Source organism: Sorghum bicolor, chromosome 9, assembly GCF_000003195.3.
Source record: "Sorghum bicolor cultivar BTx623 chromosome 9, Sorghum_bicolor_NCBIv3, whole genome shotgun sequence".
NCBI lineage: Eukaryota > Viridiplantae > Streptophyta > Magnoliopsida > Poales > Poaceae > Sorghum > Sorghum bicolor.
In genome coordinates, this window is record NC_012878.2 from 49,949,050 (window position 1) to 49,960,336 (window position 11,287).

The following is an 11,287-nucleotide window of genomic DNA, read 5'->3' on the forward strand; positions in this document are numbered from 1 at the left end:
CTTTGCATATTTTTACTTTCAAATATAACAACAACCGCATTTGGATTTTTAATCTAACTACTATTTGATTTATTAGAACTTTTAAGAGAATAATGTGTTGTAGGCCACCATAAGAAAATATGTTCAACGATTAGAGGTGAGATAAGAGGTTTCAACTTGGATTAGTACACAATATTACTCCTGCTTATCCTAACAATTTGGAAGTGTGGTGCTGATTGTATTTTCAATTTGGCCTATGCCTAATGCCAAATGACATGATCACATGACTTGGGATGAAGTGAACACTATGATGGTGTTAGATAGGTGCAAAAGTTGCAAAGGGGCTTTTAGATAGCCGATCTTGCTCATTGTGTGCTATGTTCCACTATGTGGGGTGTGTTTAAGACATTTGGCTTGGGCATTTTTCTCTATTTTTCCATTTTGTTATTCTTATTTTTTTTGGCTTTGTTAATGTCAATATTTTCTTTAGATTTTGTTATTTTATTCCTTCTCTATATAATAACAAACATCTAGTTGATTTTGTCATATTGAGTTGAGTTAGACTAGGAAACTAAATAAATTTACAACTCTACAATCGTTGTATGATTTTTAATATTATAGTTTTTAATTAATAATGTGGTAGAAGGCTATTAATAAGTGTTGATTCAATGTGGCTTGTATTTTCTTGGCGTCACTTCTATTCTTGGGGGCACATAAGTTGAGTTGAGTTGAGTTGACCTCCAAAATAATATTGGAAAACAAAATTTTATTAAACCCCATGTGCTAAAAAATATAATAAAAGTTTACATAATTGTTATATACTCTAACTATATATAATGGTTGTTTTGTGGTTTTCTAATATTACAATCATGATACTCACTAATTTGTTCAAAGAGGACTTCAGTGGTAAGATAATATGAAAATCATTGCATATCATTGTTCTTTTGTTATAGAACACTTCCTCATTTTTGAATGTGACTATTCAAGTGGCTAGGGCGCATGCCCCCCCCCCCCCACCTAAGTCAGCAACATTCAAAAAGGAAAAATAGTATAACTTGACTATAGGTTCAGCCTAAGCCAACCTAAAACTCAGCATGACCTTTATTTGTAAAACAGCATCATGTTGTACCAACGTGAACAATGTATGGTGTTCATCATAATAAAAATAGTGATTTTTAAGCAGTCATACTAATTTACAACTTGAGGACAATTTTTTAATGTTCTAGTACAAATACATTTTTTAAGTTGCATAACGAAATGAAAAATCAAGTGAACTTTATCCAATATGTTTTTTCATTACGTAGGACAATTTTCAAGGGTCCAAAACGAACACTAGTGGCACAAATGTAATCTAATCTTTGTAGTTAGTCTTGTGTGTGTGCATGTGCACTTGTGTGTACATGTTCGCGTGTGTGGGCATGAGTGTGTTGCATGCGCCGTGCTTGTGTGTGGATTTGGATGCTTGCATGCTCAAGAAAAAAGGAAAAATAGAACTTGCCATGTTGAACACCTAGAGAGATTTGATGTTGTGGGTGTTGATAGTCACCAACTCATCATTCCACACCATCAATGGTGCTTATTATGGGAATCTATATCACATCTACCTTAGTCATAGGGTTTAATTCTAACAAATTCCATATGTTTTGATGGCCATGTGTGTAGGGGAAAAGGGACAAAAGATGGGCTTAGGGGTGATGGGGAGTAGCACATGATGCCCAAGATAAACAAGATGTTTCAACCTCAAACCTCATCTTGACACAATGCGTTTGTTTGCATCTCCATACTCTTCATGTACAAATATTTTCTTGAAACTGATTATATGGGAAACCAATCCTATCATGTTAAGTTCTTGTTCAAATTCAAAACATGACCCCCAAGATTGATCGCAACATATCTAGTATGATGGGCTTGTATAAATTTTATTCCTTGTCTCGCACTTAATGCTTATGGAAACTTTATTCATTGAGAAAAAATTACCTAAGTTGTTGTGAAGTGTGATATATTGATGACAAGATGAGTCCTTTCTAATGAAGTGTTTTGTAGACTTATTTTGAACACAATGGAAAATCATGGTTTCATAACTCCTCCATGTATGAATGTCCTATTGGAGCTATATGCCATATATTTATAGACCATCCATATTACTTAGTTTTGTTTTGAGCTTTCTCAAATCTTATGCCATAGTGAGAGATGCATCATTTTACATGATCAAGATCACATACATACCACTCTTATATGTTTTACTCTTACACTGGGAGTAAACAAAAACATGCCTTTCATATGCCATCAAATAAAGTCTCCATGTACCCAAGATCTCTCTCCATATAATTTTAAAAAGAGACATGGACTATATGCTTTAAAAAATGAAGAGAGAGAGAAAGAATTAAAAATAGTAATGAAAAATAAAATAAAATATGTGTTGAAAAAGGGAGAGAAAAAAGAAGGATGAGAAATAAAATAGCCCATGATCTCAACCACTTGGAAATGGAGAGATAATCTTTTGAGTTAAAAGGAAGTCAAGTTTTCTTTCATGTCCTCACACTTGCATTCTTGATCATAGTTCATATGATGCTTTACTCCAATGATCCATGCTTTGACCTTAACATATAGACAATCTAACTATTTGATTTATTGGAATCTTTAAGAGAATAATATGTCATAGGCCACCATAGGAAATTTGGTTCAACAAGTAGAGGTGATGTGGAGTAACGTAGGGTGTCATACGTAAACAAGAGAGGTTCAACTTGGATTATTACATGACATTATTCCTTTTTATGCTGATAATTTGGAAGTGCAGTGATGATTGCATTTGCAAACTAGGCTATGCCTAATGCCAACTGAAACGACCTAGATTTTTCCAAAAAGGGAAAAATCCACAGATTCGAATTATAATGTGATAATTCAAAAATTGAATCATCTCATTATCATATATCAGCTGTCATCATAGTCATACATCGTGAGAAACAAAATTACAACACATTTACTTTACAACTCTTGGTCAACAAGCCTATTACATCGTTTTTCTAGCGGAAACACACACGGGTCTTTATCAGAGTCGATGTTGCGCGTCAACGGTGAAGGCTCCTCCTTCACGGGCAATCATCAGAGTCGGCGTAGTTTATCAGCGGGCGTAGTCTTCATCTTTGAACCAAACTTGAGCGCAGGAGCGAGACCACCTAATCCTTCTATTCTTCGTAGTTATCGTCATAGACCACGTTCAAAACCTGCTAAACAATTTTCAGTACGATTTGTACTGGCCAGTGGCTCCCACCCTATGCTTTTGCGTAAGCTTTGTGGTAAGTGGAATGCAAAGGGTAGATCAAGAGGCCTATAGATATGGTTGTAGTTTTCCTATGCAAGTTCATTAATATTTCATAATAATTCATCAAGTTTTATTCCATCTCATCCACACATCCATCCATCCATCCCATCACACACATCTCACCACACTATCACTCTCTAGGCGGCAAGTACGACTCCCGCTCGTGCCTTGCCTCAATGGCCAACGCCGGATCCAACACAAACCCAGGGGAAGATAGAAGGGACTCCTCTCACTAGTCAAGTGAAGCGGAACATAGGAAAGGTCCATAGCCGAGAAGACGGCATATGTATCGATCGATCAACCAAACTCTGCAGAGGTTTACACTAACCACAAGATCACCATCATCGACGAACCGGCTCGTCTAGGCTGATACCGGGCTGCCTTCCAACTAAATACGATGCCATCCTACCACTCAGAACTGGGGCCATACCGGAGTACCACCGGCATGCTGAGACTGTGAGGCGTAGTACCGGGCCCCAAAGGTCACTACGCTGTCTTAGGAGGGTGTGGGTCCTCATGCCCGTACCTCCCTACACTATCCGCTATCAACCTAGTAGTAGTGGCACCGCACTAGCTGGTCGTACATCCGTCCCGCACCATAATAAGGCGAGTGGCGTGTAAGGCTTCCTACGAACCAGTTCTCAGAACATCTCAGTCCTTAGGGTGACCGAACAGGACATCTTCACGAGGGGCCAGCCGATGCCCCTCTCGACGGGACACCCGGCTACCCCGTGCTATACAGCACCTCCCATCCCGGTGCTTCGTCCCACGAAGACACTCCACTCCGGGACCTCTCCCTGTCACATGTACCCGCCACAGGTATCTCTCGTGGAGAACGCCCAGGTAGCGTCCTCCGGCAAGACTTGTCCCCATGACTCGTCGTAGATCCTGCTCGGTCGACTAGACCCTCACCACACACCCAAGACACACGCCAAGATCTCCCCAAGTCCATTATCCATTTCTTATCCAGTTATCGGCACCACGTGCCTTATCCACTCACATCCAATCCTCCACAATGCATCACATCACAGATATAATGCGTAGTAGAAGCAGTAGCAAGTAGTTTGCAAGCGTCTAACCTAACAGCGGGTGTGCGAGGGTTATAGGTTGCAACAAGGCAATGGCTCACAAGCATTTCTACCATGCAACCTATCTCAATTCATTTGCATAAAAGTAAAGCACTAGCATCTACATTATTGCATGCCTAATAGGATCTACGAGGTTGGGTGGGACGTGGCACCTGTCGAGTGACATTTCCAAGATCCTCAGTTCACTTGTAGTTGTACTCATCCAAGGTCTTTCTCCTATCTGCATGTCTTTCCTTCGACTGGTTCCGATTCGATCATCGCTAACCGAAGCAACTTCCTCGTAAACGACAATCAAGGCGAAACAATCAAACCACTAGACCTCAAAAGACTGCGAAAAGAGACGAAGAACACTGAAGAACAACTACACTAAAAGAGCACTGAAAGGATAATGACTTAGTCCTCTCGGTGGATGTCCGATCCCTGGGCTAAAAGAAATGAGAATGGTTGTTTACTAAGTACAAGCTGGAGTCTTCGCCTAGCCGTTACTTCCCGGGCCGATCGTGTCGACCTGTATGACTTTAATAACACATAGACTCTAACTCATTCTAAGTAAACACCATGGCTTACGAAATTTCGATCCAAGCGTCATAGAGATTGACGAGAACCAAACGGTTGTAAGCACAAGAAACTCTGATCTCTCCCAACCCGTACGCCATTATGATTGACGAGAGTCAAGAGAGGGTGGAACAAAGAGAGAAAAAAAAGGGGAGTGGTCTACTCCTTCCAGTCCACTCGCCACGGTAAGAGACGAGGAATTAGAAAGAGTGATGCACAAAGAACACAAGTGCTCAAGCTACTTATAGGGTACCACGACCTAGGTACACTGAATGCACTAAGACATTCCTAGGGTTCATAGCAGTGCGGTTGTCACCGCGAGAACCAAAGAAACGCTACTGTCGAATAGGTACAAGCATACAAGAGTTTAAGTACGAAGAACCAAAAAGGCGGGAAAAGACACAGGATCCACCTTCCTTTGATCCGCTCGCCATAGCAACGGCAGGAATCGCGGGATTGGAAACAAAACATCAAACAAGCAAAAGGGGCTTAATCCACATCTTACTGGATTGACGGGGATTAATAGCAAGGGAGAAGAAGAACAAAATCACACTCTTTTAACCAACTCGCCATGGAACAATCGACAGTTGGAGAAATAAACACGACCCCACGAACTACACCAACTCATATCACTTCGCGACCTAGGTGCTTCTGAATCGGCACAAGGTCATTTCTATAGTTCCAGGCAATGTGGTTGTCACCGCGGGAACTACGGGAAATGCCCGAGTCTAGGTGGCATAAACATATGAGGTGGGTAGGATAAACACGTGAGAAAAATGGGGTAAAGCCCGATGGTCATGGCAAGGTGGACTCGCAGCCATGAGCTTCACCTAACAAGTTGGCTTCGACTATTCCACAAGGGTTGCCCTAATCTGTATCCCACTAGTCTAGATCACTTAGGTCTCGAGTGTGCGGATAAGAACCGCGTCGATAAAGACATCGAGTCCACGATGACCACGTCTGCGGGACAAGAACAAGAGCTAACGACCGTAGCGCGACAGAGTCATCTGAACACGGGAAACGAGTTACGCTCGGCATCACGATCACGGCGGGACGTACCCACGATCGAAATGATCAAACGTATTACGATCCCCCGACCGGCTCGAAGGCACGATCCAAAGCGACAAGAACCACACAACCCACAAGAACCACAACTTGACAAATGACTAAACAACAACGCCAACACGACGATATCTCGGAGTAGCACATTTCCGTAGCACAAGAGATAAATAGAGTAGACCGGCGCGAAGGCTCAGCACAGGCATGGATATAGATAAAGATAGATCGTAAAGCATACATGAGCAAGATAAATGGCATGTATGATATCGAAATGAAGGGCAAGGGTTTTGCCAACGTCGGAGACGATGTCGGCTAGGTTCAAGGTTCGACCTTGTTGTTGGACGAAGATCTGCTGCAGGCTTGCTGCTGCTCCTGGCTGGCTTCTGCTTGACGTCGCGGCCGCAAGGGTGGTGCTTGGTGACGTGGACAGCACGGCGTCGCGGGCTTCAGGTTGGCCGTGGGCGACGTCACGGGGTGGCACAGACCGACATTGGGGTCGGGATCGTGGCCACCACGGCCGGCATGGGCGTCTCTCTGCTCCGTGGTGCTCGGGGACGGGGCTCGGCGCGGCCACGGCAGGGTCCGTGCGCGACGTCGCGGCGGACGGGGCCGAGTCGGTGTCGCAGAGTGGACGCGGCAACTCCCGCGGTGGCGAGGCGCGGAGATCCTACTCGACGTCGAGGTAGAGGCGCGGCTTGATGGCGGTGGGTGCGTGGGGTGGTGCCGAGGACGAGACGCTCGGGCGCCGTGAACGCCGCGTGCAGCTCGGCGTGGCTGCCGTCGAAGGTCGACGTCGCGGCTCGGCGTCGCCGCGTCGGGGCAGGGGCTTCGAGGTGCTCGGCGTCTTGGGCGCGGTGAGGTCGAGGACGCGAGCGCGCGGTCATCCATGGTCGCGAGTCCGCGCGACGTCGCGGTCGCGGAGGACGCCGGGGCCTCGGCGCGGCGAAGCTCCGGAGCGAGGACGAGGACGAAGAAGGCAGCGCTCGGCCTCGACTCGACGGAGCGGCTCCGGTGTCGTGGCTGAGGGCAGCTCGTGGAGCAGAGGCTCGTCGCGGCGCTGGGGGTGGAGCACGACGGTGTGGCCGGAGTGGTGGTGGCGAGCACCCTCGGTGCCGTGGGGGTGGCGAGCGGCTCCGCCGGGGAAGGAGATGGCGGCGGCTGGGAATGGAACAGGGGGCGCGCGCAGCTCTTCTTTTATAGGGGCGGCACCCTAGGGTTCTAGGCTGTCTCGGCGTCCGTGCCGTTGATGTGACGGCCGGGACACGCGGCGGCTGATGCGGGGTCGAGGGTACGGACGCCGAGGCAGGGTTGCGTGACTCCTCCACATCAGGCGGCGGGCTTGGGGAGAGGCAGGGAGCGCGCTAGGGTTCCAGGGGGGTAGGGGTCTTGGGCCAGGCGTTAGGGTGGGCCGCGAGGAGGCTTCGCAGCTGGGCCTGGGAGGGAAGGCAGGGGGACCGAGCGGGCCGACCTGGCTGGGCCGCGACAAAAAGGGGGGGAAAGAAAACGCGCTGCGGGCCGAGGTGCTGCGTCGCTGGGCCGGCTGGAAAAGGGGAGGGCGCTGGTTGGGCCAGAGCAAGGAGAGGGAGGAGGAGAGCTAGCTGGGCCGCGGGTGGAGGGAGATTCGGCCCAAGAGAAAGGAAAAGGAAATTCTCCATTTATGAGCAAGGAAAATTGAAGGAGATTCAAATATATAGATATGGAATCGGACTCGAAGGAATACGATAGAGATTCGAGAGGACTTTGCTACAAATTTGTGCACTCCAAACCCTAATAAGACTCAATTCAAAATCGACTCACGAACAAAGGCACTCGTCTACAAACAATTCTATATGAATGCGACGACTTGTTAGCGGGTTAGAATCGAGTTAGACCTAAAAACTATATGCTTCACACGATTACAGGAAAATTTTTTAAAAATCTCGTATTTTTGGTTTACGTAAAAATCTAGGATGTTACACCAAACGACATGATCACGTAATTTGGTATGACAGCATAAACACTATGGTGGTGTTAGATAGGCGTAAATGGGCATTTAGGTTGCTGATTGATTAGATCATTGTGTGACCGGTTCCGCCATGTGTGGTGTGTTTATGACATTTGTCTTGGACATGTTGTTTTTTCCTCTCTTTTTTCCATTTTGGTTATTCTTTTTTGGCTTTGTTAATGTCTATATTTTCTTTGGACTTTGTTCTTTTATTATTTTCTATATAATAACAAACATCTGGTAGAAAACATATTCAAAAGAAAATTATAATTTAGCAAGTTCAAGAAATACCACAACATTAAACTAATGAACCAAAACTAATGTAGGAGCTCACAACTCAAGTGCACAACCTAGCTTAAAAATGAAACTATTTGTTCTCACCTGAGTGTCTCCAATAGTTGTTATAGGTAGGTGCTAGCTACAATGTATAAATGCCACTATATCCAAAGTTATGATCGACCCCCATGTGGTAAGGAGTGGGTGGCATCTTGGTTATCTTTAATTGCATCATAGACTAGCTCTTGATAAAGAGCCAATTTTATCTCTATTCTACTTTCATTTCTCCTACACACAAGTGAAAGGTTGAGGTGGTAAGACAGATTTACTAAATAATTAAATATAGTTTATATGGCACCATCATAGTTGCTCAAATAGTTCTTACTTCGTCATATAGAGTCGAGTTGGACTAGGAAACTAAATGAATTTACAATGCCACAATCCTAGTTAGAATTATTGATAATCTAATTGATTAATATTTTTTAACTAATAATATGCTCGAAGATTACTGATAAGTGTTGATTTAATGTGGCTTGCATTTTCTTGGCATCACTTCTATTCTTCGGGACAAGATAGGTTGAGTTGAGTTGAGTTTACCTCTAAATAATATTAGAAACAAATTTTTATTAACCCTATGTGCTACAAAAATGTAATCAAAGTTTGCATGATTTTATATACCTAAACGATACATAATAGTTGTTTTGTGATACAATGATCATGGTTGCCACCAATATGTTGAAAGAGGACTACAATGGTAGGATAATATGAAAAATCATTGCATGTCACTGTTATTTTGTTATAGGGCACTTCCTCATCTTTGAATGTGACAATCAAGTGGCTAGAGCACATGCCCCCCCACCCAAGTGTGCAACATTCAAAAGGTTAAAAGAAAATAACTTGACTCTAGGTTCAGCCTAAGTCAACCTAAAACTCAACATGGACTTTATTTGCAAAACAACACCGTGTTATTGCAACACGAACCATGTATAGTATTCAAAATAAAAAGGAAAACATTAATGATTTTTGGCTGCTATACCAACTTATAGTTCAAGATCAAATTTTGAATGTTCTAATACAAACATATTTTTAAGCTGCCCCAATGAAACGGAAAATTAAGTAAGCTTTATATAAGGTCTTTTACAATACTTTTTGTGAAATGTTGGACAATTTATAACACTATTGACACAAAAATATAATCTAATCACCATATTTAATGATTTGTGTGTGTGTGCTTGTACATGTGTGTGTATGTGTGCACGCACACGCGCTTGCATGTGTGTGTGGGTGTTGGAGTGGGCGTGAGTGTGGGCATGAGCGTGTGTGTGTGTGCGCATGCGTGTGTGTGCTTTTGGATGCTTGCATGCTTGAGAAAAAAAGGACAAATATAATATACCATGTTGAACATCTAGAGATATTTGATGTTGTGGGTGTTGATAGTCACCAACTCATCATTCCACACCATCAACGGTGCTTAATATGGGAATGTATATCACATCCACTGTAGTCATAGGGTTTAATTCTAACAAATTTCATAAGTTTTGATGACTATGTGAGTGTAAGGACAAATGCACAAAAGATGGGCTAAAATGGGTAGAGTGGGGGGCGTCAAGCGACCTAGGCCAAGGTTAGTGGACCCATGTCAAACCCATACAAGCCCACTACTTTGATCCATGCACAGAAAACACACTCATGATGCATCTTACATGTTGATTCAATGTAGAATTGGTTCGGTGGACATGATGAAGCCAAATGGTGATCACATGGATTCATGGTCCTATACATCAGGTCTAAATGAAGTTCACTTTGACCAAAATTTGTAGAGTGCTCTAATCAATTTGTCGAGATCCGGGTTAGAGTAGTAAGTTTCTTGCATAAACTTGGTGTTTATAGCTTACCTATGAATGCAAACAACCCCGCGGATGTGTGGTAGCTAGCATGTGGTGACAACCTTGTCTAGCCTACATAATCCACCATGTTCAAGCATGTTCTCAAAACATAGGGTTCAAAAATGGTCTACCTCTTTCAATCCTTCTTACCCCTTTTGGTTGGTATTTGGGTCATGCCTCGAAGTAAATAGTCATAGTATAATATTTCTTAATCTTGCTAGAGTATCTTGGAAACCATAGATATCCTCTCTACCGATCACCCTTTACCCTTATTGCTACCCTTGGATGATCTTGATTCTAAACTAGTTCATTTCATATTCTCCATGGAAATTTGATACTTTTGAATACTCATAGACGAATGCTACATTGGTATTCATGTGTTTGTGGATTTATCTATCTGAACGGTGGTCTTATTTTAAATAATCATGTTCAATCTGAGGAATATGATTGCACATGGCCAAGCAATTAGGCTCCTACATGATGGATGCACCATCTTTCATTATACTTATATGTATATGAAAGATGTAAAATTTAGAAACAACATCATTTCCTGAAATCATGTAAATGTAACCATATTGAGCCTATTTCATTGAGCTCTTCCTACTCTTGATTCTCTTTGGGAAGTGATTTTCTAAGAAAAGTGGTTTTGTGGACAAAAAAATTCTCGATGATTCTTTAGGATAAACTCTCTACACAAGTGATTCTATGGGTGTAGTGAATTGGGAGAATCAACTTTTTTTAGATCCTAGCCTTCTAGTTCATTTTAGGAGTCAATGTAGAAAACTAATGATTCAAACTTTCATGCATTTGCCCCATCATAGATGGGTGCAAACCTAGTGCAAATTCATCTGAGTTTGGGAATCATGCAAATTTAACTAGGTGGACTTTGGTATTTCTAAAAGTTTGGAAGTTTGGCATTTCAATATTATATTCACCACATGTCAAAAACTACACATTTTTTGGGTGCATGTGCACTATATATAACCATACCCTAAATTTTATATTTTCATAAATATTTTATAGATCGAGTTTGCAATCCATAAAAATATTTTTAGATTTTATCAATTTGAGATACCCTAAATTTTGGGTGCATGTGCACTATATATAACCATACCCTAAATTTTAGATTTTTGAATGC